Here is a 14,043-nt window from a genome sequence, read left to right on the forward strand (position 1 = left end):
TGACTAACTTAAGAACAGATGGTATTGGGAACAGAATCTGAGCAGAAAGCAGGTAGGGAAGTGAGTCATCATTTTTATTTGACCAAGCAGAGCAGCCCCTTCCCCCTCAATGGGCATTCACACATGGAAGGGTGACCTCAGGGAGGAGTTTGGCAGGTCAGGGACAGCCAGGCCAGGCCACCCTATGACAGGACATGTCCTGTAAGCAGTCCATCACCCACCATGTCCCCTCCCACTGCAACCCTGATATGTCAAGCCTGGGAAAGGTACAGAACCCACGACAAAGAGAAGGTACTGGACTGTGACCCCATTTCACAAATCCAGCTGCGGATCAATGGCCTCCGCCCCAGCCAGACCTGGCTCAGTAGGGGAGGCAGCCTCCTCTCACTATCACATTCCAGCTGCCAGTAGTGAGGAGGTAACCATGGGAACCGACACAAAGGGCTTAATGTTAGAGGGAAAGAGGCTGGGGGCAATGGTGAAGAGGCTGAGAGGGACTTCAAGTGACAGTCCTGCAATTCTCCTAACTTCAACCATGTGCGGCTATTGTGAGTCAGACTAAAAGACTGAAGTGGAGCTTTTGCACAGCAAAGCAGCCTGGCACAAGGCCTCGAGAGTGTCAGAGACAAGCAGACAGCTAAGATCCTTGTAGGTTCTTCTTCCAGATTTATTTTTTCCCCATCAGAGAGCAGAGTCCTAAAAATTTCATTTCCCAGTCATTTTGCCCCAAAATAATACGGCTTATTTGGATGGACATAATTGGTACACAGTGGCACTCCTTCAAATACAGGGCTGCAAGCAACACTTTGCTTAGGGGCTTCTTTCTGCACCATCTGGTTTCAGTCCAGTGTCTCCAAAGGTCTCTGCATGCTGAGGGGCTTCTTCGATGGGTCTGGAAATAGACCAACGTGGCACCACTTGAGTGGTTGAGGAAATGGTCCTGAGATTCTGGCTGCCTAGCTAACTCCACACTGCAATGGAGAGGCTTTGATGTCAGGACCAATAATCCAGAGTATCTTCCACGACACTCAGGACTCTGGGGGAGAAACTAAGTGAAAAGGCTCATATAGGAACAGATACTAGGATCCATATTTATTTAATTACATTTTCCCCTGGGCATCTATACATTATTTTAATGAATTGGTCAAGGTGACTTCGTCTTCATTAAATCAGTAGCGTTTTCAACGTACCATTTGGAACTTATTTTTATTTAAGTTTTAGCTCAAGGTTCTCCAGCATCTGGGAGTTGAGAAAATGCCAATGGAAATAGGAAATATGAAATATCCAGGATCAATGGTAGACTTTTCTTCTTACTGTAACAGTGCTCTGGGGCACATTTCTTACCTTGCTATTTTTTTGGAGACCAAGAAAATATTGCATCTATGTCCATCCCTACATAGACCTCACAAAGCATAGGTCAAATTCTAATAGGCAGCCATGATTCTCCAATTTTTTGTTCACAAATAAATCGACTGACTTCCTAATTGGAGTCATTGGGGGTAAGGAGCAACGGACAATGTCAGAGAGGACCACCTCACAGGTGGACTTGTGAGGGGCTGGGAAAAGAAAAGACATGTTCATTAGAGCCTTTCCTACAAGCATCCCACAAACCCCCAAAGGTGGTAGACCCATTAACCATTTAAGAACATATTCAAGGAGTCAACCATCCCCCACCACCAGTATTAATCTGCATGCAGCCATAAGCAGGCCACTAGTTAGTTCCACTTATTGGTATAAAACAATCATATCTAAAAGGGAAAGATAGTTGACATCTATTACGGACCTCATCCATTAATTGACAGGATGGTATTGGGTACTAACCCTGGCACCTCCATGCCCTCAGCAAGTTATTTAACCTATGATTTTGGTTTCCTCACCTTTAAAAGGGGATAGTAACAGTGCCTGCCTCATAGGAGTGTGAGGAAGATAAAATCAGCCAGCACAAAAAGTATTAGACAGTGCTTGACTCCTAGTAAGTACTCAATAAATGTTAGGAATTAACACCTATCAGGTGCCATCCTAGTTATATTTACATGTATTCTGTCACTTAATCCTTATAACAGCCTTAACCTAATAAATATTAATACCTCTCTTAAGGTATCATTATCACCATCTTGCAGATGAGGAAACAGCTGCTTAAAGGACTCTCCAAATTACTAGTGTAGCAGAGCTCAGATTCAAACGTAGGTCATTCTACTTGCACAGTCTCTGACCTTTCCACTGTACTCAACTGCCTTTATATAAGACCATTTTGTTTTTGCTATTTTTAGTAAGGAATAACAAGTGAAGCCTTAATGAGAAATGCCAATGTTTAAGAAAATAACATCAATTAAAAGAACCAGGATTTTAAACCTCCACTGTAAGCAGGAGCTTTTAAAACAAACAACAAAACACAAAAAAACAAACAAAAAGACTAGCCTGAGACAGACCTCTCTGCTCTGAGAAAAATTCCAAAAGAAATGTGTACACATTCACACTTGTGGCTGGAGTGTCTATGAACCCTTGAGGGTACAATGTCTTATTATTCATCATTGAATTCCCAGAGGCTAATGCGTTCTCAGTAAATGTTTGACAAATGTTTACTGAATGAATTAAACCAACCCAACAACAAAATGCCTCACTTGGAGTTGGCAAAATATATAACATCTTTCCCAAATGCTTTGTTGAACTTAAATTAAATCATTGAAGCTTAATAGATTAAATAAACTATTATAAATTTACCACTCTGTCCAAAGCATTTTACTGAAAAGCATGACGTTAATTTTGATAGAGAGATCGAGTTTTGTTTTTTTTTTCTACCTACATCTTTGGGAAGAGAATATAGTATGTTAACCTTTCATTTGGATTCCCAGAAGATGTTGTGAGCCTCATCTGGGAGCTCAGCTTCGACAATCATCATTAAATCAGTCCTCAGATCAGTCCTCAGGAAAAAAAAAAAAAAGGAGTTTACCTAGTGCGTAGTTCCTCTCTTTGGAGTTTACTTCTGCTGGCAAAACCAAACCCCAGTAGTATTTTGATCACGTACACAAGAACTTCACATTTTAAATCCCCACAACCTTAAAAAATGACTCATCAAGGGCCAGGTGCAGTGGCTCACGCCTGTAATCCCAGCACTTTGGGAGGCTGGGGCGGGCAGATCACGAGGTCAAGAGATTGAGACCATCCTGGCCAACATGGTGAAACCCGGTCTCTACTAAAAATACAAAAAAAATTAGCTGGGTATAGTGGCATGTGCCTGTAGTCCCAGCTACTTGGGAGGCTGAGGCAGGAGAATCGCTTGAACCCGGGAGGTGGAGGCTGCAGTGAGCCAAGATTGTGCCACTGCACTCCAGCCTGGGCAACACAGCAAGACTCTGTCTTGTTGCTTTAAAAAAAAAAACTTATCAAAATGAAGGTATGCATAGTAATAATGATAAGGATACCAGTTAATATAAGATCCTTGATAATCTTAAATGATATGGCTTCCACAAAAGTGTAAATACTTTTTCATCAACTCCAAAATCACATATTATATTTATCACAGTGCCTGGAAATAGTAGTTGACATTTATTGAGTTCTTACTAAGCTAAGTACCTTCAGTCATTAACTCAATCTTTGCAACAACCCTATGAAGATGTTCTATTATTGTCCAATGTCTTGCAGCTCAGAGGTATTTATTTAATATCTTGTCCAGGGTAATATATGCCTAGAGGCAGATGTGGGATGTGTACTCTTGTGTAACTCTAGAACCTAAGTTTTTCTTCTAATTCAGGTAATGCTTTGCATACAATAAAATGCACAGGTCTTAGGTGTTCAGTTCGATGGGTGTGGATAATTGTGTATACCTATGAAACCATCACGAAAAACAAAACATAAAACATTTCCATCATTCCAGAAAATCCCTTCTTATCTCTTTCTAGTCAGTCCCTACCCACTGGCAACCACTGACTTCTGTCATAGATTAGTTTTGCCTATTCTAGCACTTCATGAATAGAATTGCTTATTATTATTTTGTATCTGGCTGCTTTCAGTTAACGTGCTCTTGAGACTCATCCAGGTTTTTGTATCAAGAGTTCATTCCCATTGATTGCTGAGTGGTATTCCATTGTATGGATGTGCCACTGTTTCTTTACCCATTTTCCTGTTGATGGATGTAGGGTTGTTTCCAGGTATTGGTCGTTATAAATAAGGTTGCTATGAACATTCTGTACAAGTCATTGGTGGACATTTGTTTTCACCTATCTTGGGTAAATACCTAGGCGTGGAAATGTTGGGTCATAGGTTGGTGTATGTTTAACTTTACAACAAACTTAATTTCTTAACCCCTGTACTCTACACCTTCAGAATGGCACCAGCTTATTAACATGTTTTATTTTGCCTCTTATAAGACGAGTTCCTGAGGGCAGGGAACCCATCGCCAGTTCCTGGGATGCCTCCCACACAGTAAATGATTGCTGAATAAATGAATGACCATTGTTCATGCCCCTATTCCTTCTTTGGGTGTTACAACAGCATAAGAAAACTAGTTTCTGACATGCATGAAGAAATCCCACAAGCTGAAGGCTGTGAAATGGAGGCATTGCTCATTCAGGCAAGGTGAAGACTGCCCAGCCACCAGGCTCTACCTCCCAATCTTCTTTCTGACATGACCTTCCCTAGAAAGTGAACCCCTCTCAGTGATCCTGCAGGACGAAACAGCTCCTGTTCAAGTGATACTACAGAAGGGGAGGAAGGTGTCAAGGCAATTGAGGTCACACAGTGGTTAGAATTACAGGATACTTCTGTCAAACAGAAAGTCAGAAGAAGCGGCAACCCATGAAATCCTGACCTTCTGGAAGTCACCAGCAAAACCTCAGCACTGCGGGACTCCAGGGAAACATCCTCGAACAGAACTTACAAGAATAATTGATTTTGGTCAAAGGTCTGTATGGGTTCTGCATGAAAAGGGAAAGCAAGAATAAACATTGAAGAGACAGTAGAATGTTGATGTTTTAAAAATGTAACCAGATTTAACACATAAGACAGGATTCTAAAAATAACACTAGGTTAAAAGTGGAGAAAACTCAGGCACACTCTTCACACACACCCTGCCCACCTTTCAGGCAAAACTTTTAATTCCCATGAATCAGTTCATTTACTTTAAAATCACAGAATTTATACTGTAATTCACCTATACCTTCCCAGAAAGCAGTTAAATCATTGTTGATTTTCTATCCATAATAGAAAAGGATTGGTAACTCCTAAGAATAATTTAACATATCTGTTACCAAAAGAAGACCTTTGTTTCACATAAATCAAAACAGGGCTCCACCTCCTACTGGGCTCAGGTACTTTTGGCAACCTTAATTTGCTTTGGTCCCAGGTCACAGAGGACCTGGTCCCAGGTCAAAATTGAGGAATTCTAAACAAATTTTAGAATTCCTCAATTTTGAGGTTCAGAGTAGTGACCTAGTCTTCCTTTATCCAGACAGTACTGCACTGAAGCCATCCTAGGCAGATGGATGTTTATCCTATTCTTAAAATCTCCAGGGAAGTGAATTCTCTACAACATCCCTTGGTAACCTTCTCCAGGGTTTTATCAAATGTATGGTGAGGAAGTTCTGATGCAGAAGCCAATAAACATATTAACCATATGAGCCAAGCCACAAGCACTGGAAAGGGGTATGTGTTTGGGCACCTCGCCTTAATGGTAGAGAGATGTATTTACAAAATAGGCTGTACAAACAGAAACCATTTGCTGGGAGCAGATGTGGGAAGTTGATTCAAGAGAAATTGCCACAATAAATTCTGTTCCAACTCATGGGCAATGTGAATAAGTTATTGTTGGTTATAACTTTTTTTAAGTAAGTTTATTTCCTTGTCAATTCCTAGCTTTAGTTCCTAAACCAGGATTGTTAGCAATGGAGAAAAAAAAAAAAGTCCATAGCTGAAAAGTTTTCAAATGACTAGGATTCTGTGAAAAACTAGGTCTTAGCAAACAAAACATAGATGTTGTTATAAGAGTTTATTTCTTTCTCTGTAAATTACACCTTTTCTGCAACGATTGTGTAATATTTTTATAACCAGAAAAAAAAGGTAACCATCAAAATAAATTTAAAATGTAAACCAACTTCTGGTGAAATTATTTGGGGGAAAGATCTAGCCATATATCCGACCAGGGTGCTTTTAACTGGAAACGGACATTTAACTAGGCTTTAAAACAACTAATTAAAAACAGAAAATGCACAGAACTCTCTCTGGAAGCCTCTGTGCTAGGACTTCCTGTTGCACCCCCGATATCACAGCAATCTCTCCATGGAGATGACCCGCATGCAGGGCACCCATTTGCTCCCAGTGCAGAAGCTCCCGTGCACACAGTGCGCCACAACAACACTACTATTTAAAGGGAGAGGGGAAAAAGGTAATGCCAAAATACATCCTAGAGGAAGAGAAATACATCCCACCCCCAGAGAGTGCTCCAGGTGTTGAAATTTTGTAACCACTCCCCTCCCCCACCAGCAAAAGTTTTATTCCTCTGGCAATTCGGAGTAAAGCGAGCGTCAGGTAGAATTTCATTTTCATGATTTAAGTGTTGCTGCAGCACAAGGAACACACTATTTAAGTAACTGTCTTAAGATCTGGAGCAAGTGGGGGTTGGGGGTAGGCGTGCCCCTCAACGCACTTCAGGAGCCTTTCCTACAGAAACAAATCCAGTAAAATTAAGAAAGGCAAGGAGTTCTCAACTCAGCAGGGGCCCTGGTGGGAAGCAATTTATCAAAATTAAAATATTTCACAGATCATTTCTTCCGAAAAGTGTTCATGCTGTCAATAATCAACAATTATTTTCCTCTTGGAGTGGCAGCTACTGCCTCTCTGATAAAAAGCCAAGGCCTAGGAGTGTCAGGAGACCCTCGGAGCACGCCACCTGCCCCCATCAGCCGGGGTGCTGGCCGTGAAAGCCCCTGGGAGCCATCCTCGAGACAGGGCTTTCCAGAGTCGCCGCAGAGCCCGAAATAGACGCGCTCCAGAAAGCAGCCGGCTGGCCCCCGCCTCCCTCTCAGTGCCCAGCCGCCCTCCTCACTCACCATCGCCGCTCGCCTCGCGGCCGCCGCCCCCGGGCTGCTCGGGGCTCCAGGCCGACGCCAAGTTCAAACTTCGCCGCCGCTCCGAGGAGGCGGCGCGGGGCATCGCCGGCGGGGCCCAACGCACTCAACAATGGGCGGCCCAGCAGCGCCCTGCGCCACCGCGCCACCGCGCCACCGCGCCGCGGCTACAGCTGCACGGTGGGCCGGGGCAGCGCGGCTGGAGGACGCTGATCCCGCGCGGCGCGCCGAGGGTGCGGGGCGCTCGCCCACCTCTCGTCCCGCCCTGGCCCGCACAGTCCACCCCGCGCCCGCCGCACCCGAGGGGCCGCGCTGGCTCGGCGCTGGCTCGGCGCTCGCTCGCCACCAGGTAATCCCACAGGAAGCCTCCCGGATTGGCCCGGGAGCTCAGGACCGGATTTGCATTTCAATGGCAAAGAAGGCTCCCTAAGGTTTGAAAACGGATTCTGGGGTGGAAGCGTCGCGCTCCACTCGCCCCTCCGCGGTCCTTGGGTCCTTACGGTATTAAGGGGACCGGACCGAAGCACACACCCTCAGTCCCTCTGCCCATTCAATCAGAAAGGTGCCTTAATTAACCTCCCCCCGTTGTAAAATGCAGAGGAATCCAAAAGCAAAATATCAACTTTAAGAAGCCCGCGCTCGCTTTTCAGAGGCTATACAGTTAGTAATTGATCAAATGAAGCATGAATGAAGCAAGGTAAAAAGTTCACAGCTAAAAAAAAAAAAAAAAAGCTCGCATTACAAGGAAAATAACCATCCTTTTTCTCAGCATGCCCTCTTCTCAGCGTAAGTCACAGCAGAGATGCAGGTGGTGGTGAATGCCGCTGAAGCCTTCCTTCCGGGCCTGTTTTTGTTTCCATAAGCATCGTCTCTGATTAGACAAGAGACGTGATTCTTTCGGTCGTCATGACTGTAATTTCGAGAGATTTTGCATTCAGCTTTGCAAACTTTGGAATTTTAGAAAATATATCCATTTGCATTTGTTTTGCATTTATGATATAGGCGTCCAGTTAATATTCTAAAGGAAGGGATGGTGCTAGTTTAAGTTTCATCTTTCTTCAAAGGTTCTTCCAGCCTCTTTCAACGGAGGTAGGAATTTTTTCCCCTCAGAGTCCTCTCTTAATTGCTCTCACGTGTCACCTCCAGAGATGAAAGTAACAGTAAGGTTTGAAATTGGCTTTATTCTAATTCAAGCAGAATCCCTGTTGTTAAATGTCCAGGTTCTATATTTAAGGTAATAAATATGCATATAGACACAGAGAAGACCTCACTAGGTAGGAAATAGAAACCTCCCTTACCAAACAGCTGATACCACATTTGCCTTTACTTGTCTGTGCTCTTATATCCTGACAGAATGCAGGAGCATTAGCAGCCACGGCAACCACTGAATAAACCTCTTTACTGAAACCTTCATGGACAGGCTCCTCCCTGCCATAAAGTATTATCCTCCTTAAAATTGTATTTTGTTTTATCTATGGTATCACAAGCAGGTATCAACACATACACAGCTGTCACACAGTCATGGGGTAACCACAAACATTGTTGCTAGGCATTGGAAGCAGAGAGGTTAATATGGTTTGGTCTGTGTCCTCGTGTCCTGTGGCAATCTTGTTTGGGGGAGAGGGAGGTGATGTCCAGAACTTAAGCTTTGAAGAAGTGGTCAGCCCTTGCAGTTTATAACGCACATTGCCGCTGCCATTGCGCGTGGGGGGGAGTAAGAAGTATTAGCTGGAGAACACAGCCAGGAGCTCTGTGGGCAGAACAGATAAGGCCTCCTCTCCTGCTGCTGCTTTATCTTGTTTTCTAAGTGCTCTGGGTCAGGTGAAATCTCATAAGGGTGGAACAGATCCCTCTACTTCTGTGTGAAACATCACTGTAAATTGGTGATTAAAAACACAGTTTGGGTCCAAATCTCACCTCCCACACAGCATGGATGTTACACCAGTGAAATTCATCACTATGACCAGAGGTCCCTGGGCTTCCTTTGTAACATAGATTCTGGAAAAACACTTTTAACTTGTATCTGCAATGTAGAGGCATCATCCGATATTTTTAGATGGAAGCAAACAACTTGTCTCATGGGATCAAAAGTAAGACATGAAGAAATTTCAGCAACAATACAAAATTATGCTAATGTCTCTCTGCATGAGCTGGGGGTTAGTTTCCTCAACTGGTACCTCAGTTCTCCTTGTCTGTCCCTTCCTCCACAAGACGAAAGAATGACCTGAAATAGTTACACATATCAAGTGTGTGTATGTGTAAACTCCCAGCCGCTATTAAAGATGTTCTCTGTAAAATCACACTGCCCTTTAGTTCCTGTCTTAAGACTGCTTTCAGAAATAATGCATCACATTAGAATCGAAAGCATTTTACTTTTTATTAAAATCAAATATATTAATGAAGAAATAAAGCTTTAAAAATGCGAAAATATTTTGTGAGAAAGTTACACATAGGAAAAAAGTGCACAGCCTGTCTTAGAAAGGGTGTGCATGGCCAGTCTGGAACTTGTAATTTGTACATTTTTTCTTTTGTTTAAAAGTTTTTATTTTAAACATTTTAATGGACAGATGATTCACATGCCATTAAAATTTACACTTTTCAAAAGACGTTTTTAAATAGGTTATCATTTTTTGCTCCCTTTCCTTCGCCAAAGCCACCTCTGGTGCTGGAGTGTGTTGTGGGAAGGAAAGACCAGAGAGACTGGAATAAGTCCCCAACATGGTCCTAGAGCAGCACAGCACCTACCGGCACAGAGGTACACCAGATTGAGGTGTGCAAGGTCCCGCAGGTGGTCCTGAGTCAAAACCAGGGAGTCAGCGACAGAACCCACAACACTGGCAGCCAGAACAGCACTGTGTGCATTTATGCCAAGTCAGTTTCCTCCCTTCTCTCTTAAACATTTCAACCTACAAATCCAAATGTCAGTGAAAGATAAATATAATAACCTGTAAGAAATATTTAAAATCACATCAGAGTATGCTTATTGAGGATCTAGTATATTCAGAGGGTCTGATTCATATTGTATACATATAGATATTGAGAAGTTTGTTTTTTTACTACAGTTGATTAGTTGGGAGGGACCTGTGAGAATGAGTATCTTTTTTCAGACAAAAAGCTCTAGAAATTTCAGATTATTGTCATACATCTCAAAATTCTAGATTCAGCACTTATTCTTTGAATTATTTCATCTTAATTTAAAGTCTAATACATTTTCAATTTAAGTCTAATACATTTAATTAATTGTATATTTAAAAAGACTATATCTAGAAATCATACATTATTTGGGTTCTCAATTTATTCACAAGTTTAGCTTTTTTTATATCTATTATGGCAATTTGGTTTTGTAACATATGTTATACTTTAAAATATTCAACTAAATTTCACTTAGAAATAGTCTATGAGGCTGGGCTCATACCTATAATCCCAGCACTTTGGGAGGCTGAGGTGGGAGGATCGCTCAAGACCAGCCTGGGCAACATAGGGGGACGCCATCTCTACAAAAAATAAAAATAAAAAAATTAGCCAGGCGTGGTGGCATGCACCTGTGGTCCTAGCTATTAATAATAGGGAGGCTGAGGCAGGAGGATCATTTGTGCCTAGGAGTTTGAAGCTGCAGTGAGCTAGGGTCGTGTCACTGCACTCCAGTGTGAGCAACAGAGCAAGATGCTGCCTCTAAAAAAAAAAGGCTATCATTACTTACTTCTATACTTTCTTTTATTTTATTTTGAGATGGAGTCTCGCTCTGTCACCCAGGCTGGAGTGCAGTGGTGCAATCTCAGCTCACTGCAACCTCTGCCTCCCTTGTTCAAGCGATTCTCCTGCCTCCCGAGTAGCTGGGATTACAGGTGCATACCACAATGCCTGGCTAATTTTTGTACTTTTAGTAGAGATGGGTTTCACCATGTTGGCCAGGCTGGTCTCGAACTCCTGACCTCAAGTGATCTGCCCGTGTCAGCCTCCCAAAGTGCTGGGATTATAGGCGTGAGCCACCGTGCCCAGCCTATACTTTAAAATATTACTAAATTTTACTTAGAAATAGTCTACCATTATTTCTTACCAATTCAGTTTGACATTCCTTCTATTATTACAACTAAAGCTTTGATGTGAAAAACAATTATTTGAAATGTAGGAATCTTTGCTAAATAATTATTAACTCTTTCTTGGCACAGTCATACAATAAATTCCCTGGTTCATCTATACCAAGCTTGTCCAACCCTCAGCTTACAGGCCGCATGTGGCCCAGGATAGCTTTGAATGTGGTCCAGCACAAATTCATGAACTTTCTTAAAACATTATGGGATTTTTCTGTGTGATTTGTTTTTTGTTTTTTAGCTCATCAGCTATCGTTAGTGTATTTTATGTGTGGCCCAAGACAATTCTTCTTCTTCCAGTGTGTCCCAGGGAAGCCAAAAGATTGGACACCCCTGCTCTATACTGTTCTTTTCAATGTTGACACCTTAGAGAAACAACTTATATATAAGTTGAAAGTCAGTTTTAGGAACTGTTTAATGACCAATATAAACAACACACTACAAAGAAAGAACACACTTGAAACATAGATTGTTTGCTTAGGAGAGAAAATATTAGGAGGAACAAATGATGTGCTGCTTTCTCAAATGGGTGTTGGGGTTTACTGTGAACAATATATGACTTCTAGCATAATATTCACTTTCATAAATATTTTGATTTTTTGGAACCACTCACAACAAAATGAAAAACAAGTGAACAACCATCCTAGGTGTCCTAGAAGAAGATGTTAAAATGGAAACTTTAGGGAAATGCATTTAAGGCCATGCCAACCCCTTAGAAATGATCTATTTCATGTAGTGAACATGAAGGAGGAAAACTCTATAATTTCTTTCAGCGTCTCAGAGTTACTTTGTCTTTTCAAATACCTTTTAACATCTCTATCACAGTCTTTTCCCGTAAATAGGCCAGTGAGCCCCCAGATCCTCTGAGTTGATACTGGCCTCACCCTTTCTCTGGATAAGGTCTCTTTGTGTGGCAGCTGTTTCACAGTGACCAAAGCACCTCCAGGTTTTCTGTTGTTCTTTATAGCCCCGGGGTCCCAAGTAAAGGCCTTAATGCATCCTGGCTGTTATCCCGAAAGCTATCTTGCACAGGTGAGAACCCAAAGAAAAGAGAGAGGAGGACTAGGTAGATGAGAGTTATTCACTATCTGTGCTACCAAAGTATGTTAGCACAGCAGTCAACTACAATGCGCATGGAGCCTGTATCAAACCTGTATAGGCTTAAACAGAGGCAGAAAGGTTAGGAAAGAACAGAGCAACAATACTAGCAGAATGAGACCTACAGAGATAGCCTCAGAGGGTGAAGGTAGCCAGCAAGTTCTTGTCCTTATGGAGACACGGAACACAAAGGACCCTGTCAAGGCTATGGGGGTCACTGGTTAAATAACAGTCACTCAGGTCAGCAGCCCCAAGTCATTAAGGAGACAAGAATTGACAGCATTCTTTTTGGGAAGTCTTGGTTGAAAGATTAGAAATGCATCCTGTAAATTGGAAGCAACCTAAATGTTCATGTAGAAAATAGTTAAATTAATTGCAAAGGATATTATGCAGCATTTAAAGTGAAAGAAGGGGGTCCTATATGTGCTGACATGGAGAGATGTCCACATTATCTAGTGAAAAAGCTTCCCATTTGCTGTCTACATCCACCAGTACATACAATATTTGTTACATGTTTTATAAATATCCAGAAAAACTTCATGAAGGAAAGCTAAACTCTTCTTGGAGAGTGGCATTGCAGGGAGAAGAATTCTGGCAGATAAATAAAAATTTATCATTTGTTTTAAACACTTCTATAGACTTTGAGGATTTTTTAAAAACAAGAACCATGATTTACTCTTTGAATTACATTTGTATAATAAACATTTTAATAACTTTAAAAAGCATCCTGGGTTCTAAAGTAGTTCCATCAAATAAGTTAATCTTGATTAACTGAATATTTGACTTTTCTGCCTACCCTTTTGTATTCCTTTCTTATGCTGAGGCATAAGACAACCCAAGAAAAATGGTCAGAGTCAAAATTCGACTGAACTGTCACACCTTGAAGATAAATGCAATTTTCCAAGAGCCTGGGTCCTCCAAGGCTAACAGAGAAAGAAAGAAGAAAAGGTAGAAAATGAAAAATAGAGAAGGGGAAGAAAGAGAGAGAGAAAAGAGATGGAGGAGGAATGGGGAAGAGAAAGGGGGAAAGAATAAGGGAAATTCGCTGGAGGGTAAAGGCAAGGAAGGAGGTCAGGAGAAACACTATAAGGAGAAAAAGCAAACTTCTATGAATGAGAATTTGTGCGAGAACACAAACATTACATGACCAAGGAAGAACACACCCCAGGCTGTTAATATAAGTTACCTGGGAAAGGTGGGGCAGGGAAATGATTAACTTTACGGTTTCATTTATGTTGTGTTCTAGTTATCTGTTACAACATCAAATAAAATTTTTTAAAAAAATAATAGATGATTATGAAAAAAAAAACTATTCAGCAAAACTACGTTGACTGTAACTTGGGCATGTCACAGCCTAAAACTTCTACCCTTCACCTACATTCATGGGCAAATAAATATGATACTTGTTATCAGAGGCTTTTATGTAATGTGGTAAAACAAGGGCTTTCAGATAAAATTTTAATGGAAAGCTGTGAAATTCCACAAGTTATCAGATTTATATGCCACCAGCATCTTGGATGGTACTGTCTAGAAAAGTAAATAAAAATCAGCTATTACTGCATTGACTGGTAAAAACTGTCCACACTGGTCACTGCTCACATATGCACATTTTCCTCACTTGTCATTGCTATGTCACCAACCACATTATACCCTTTTCTTTCCTGGAGACAAGGAATTAATTTCTATGGCTAGAATAATTTGACAGCATAATATAAGGAGAGCTCAGTGCTAGACGTGACTTAGATAATCATCAAACTTTTCATTCCACTTATATTTTAGCTGGCAGAGTATCA

The 14,043-nt window shown here is 41.6% G+C and overlaps 1 protein-coding gene across 6 annotated transcripts in view; it reads right to left on the minus strand.

Annotated features, from left to right (window-relative positions):
* Positions 1-14,043, minus strand: part of SHROOM3 (shroom family member 3) — a 357,377-nt gene that overhangs the window by 81,658 nt on the left and 261,676 nt on the right. Inside the window, exon 1 of one of the 6 annotated variants that reach the window (XM_054682949.2) lies at positions 7,044-7,217. The exons of 4 other annotated variants lie outside the window; for them this stretch is intronic. The gene's annotated coding sequence lies outside the window, so the exon portion shown is untranslated. Of the gene's footprint in view, positions 1-7,043; positions 7,218-14,043 lie in introns of those variants that run through there. One more of the 6 variants, XM_063809526.1, reaches the window with a different exon arrangement.

This window comes from Pan troglodytes, chromosome 3 (assembly GCF_028858775.2).
Source record: "Pan troglodytes isolate AG18354 chromosome 3, NHGRI_mPanTro3-v2.0_pri, whole genome shotgun sequence".
Taxonomy (NCBI): Eukaryota; Metazoa; Chordata; class Mammalia; order Primates; family Hominidae; genus Pan; species Pan troglodytes.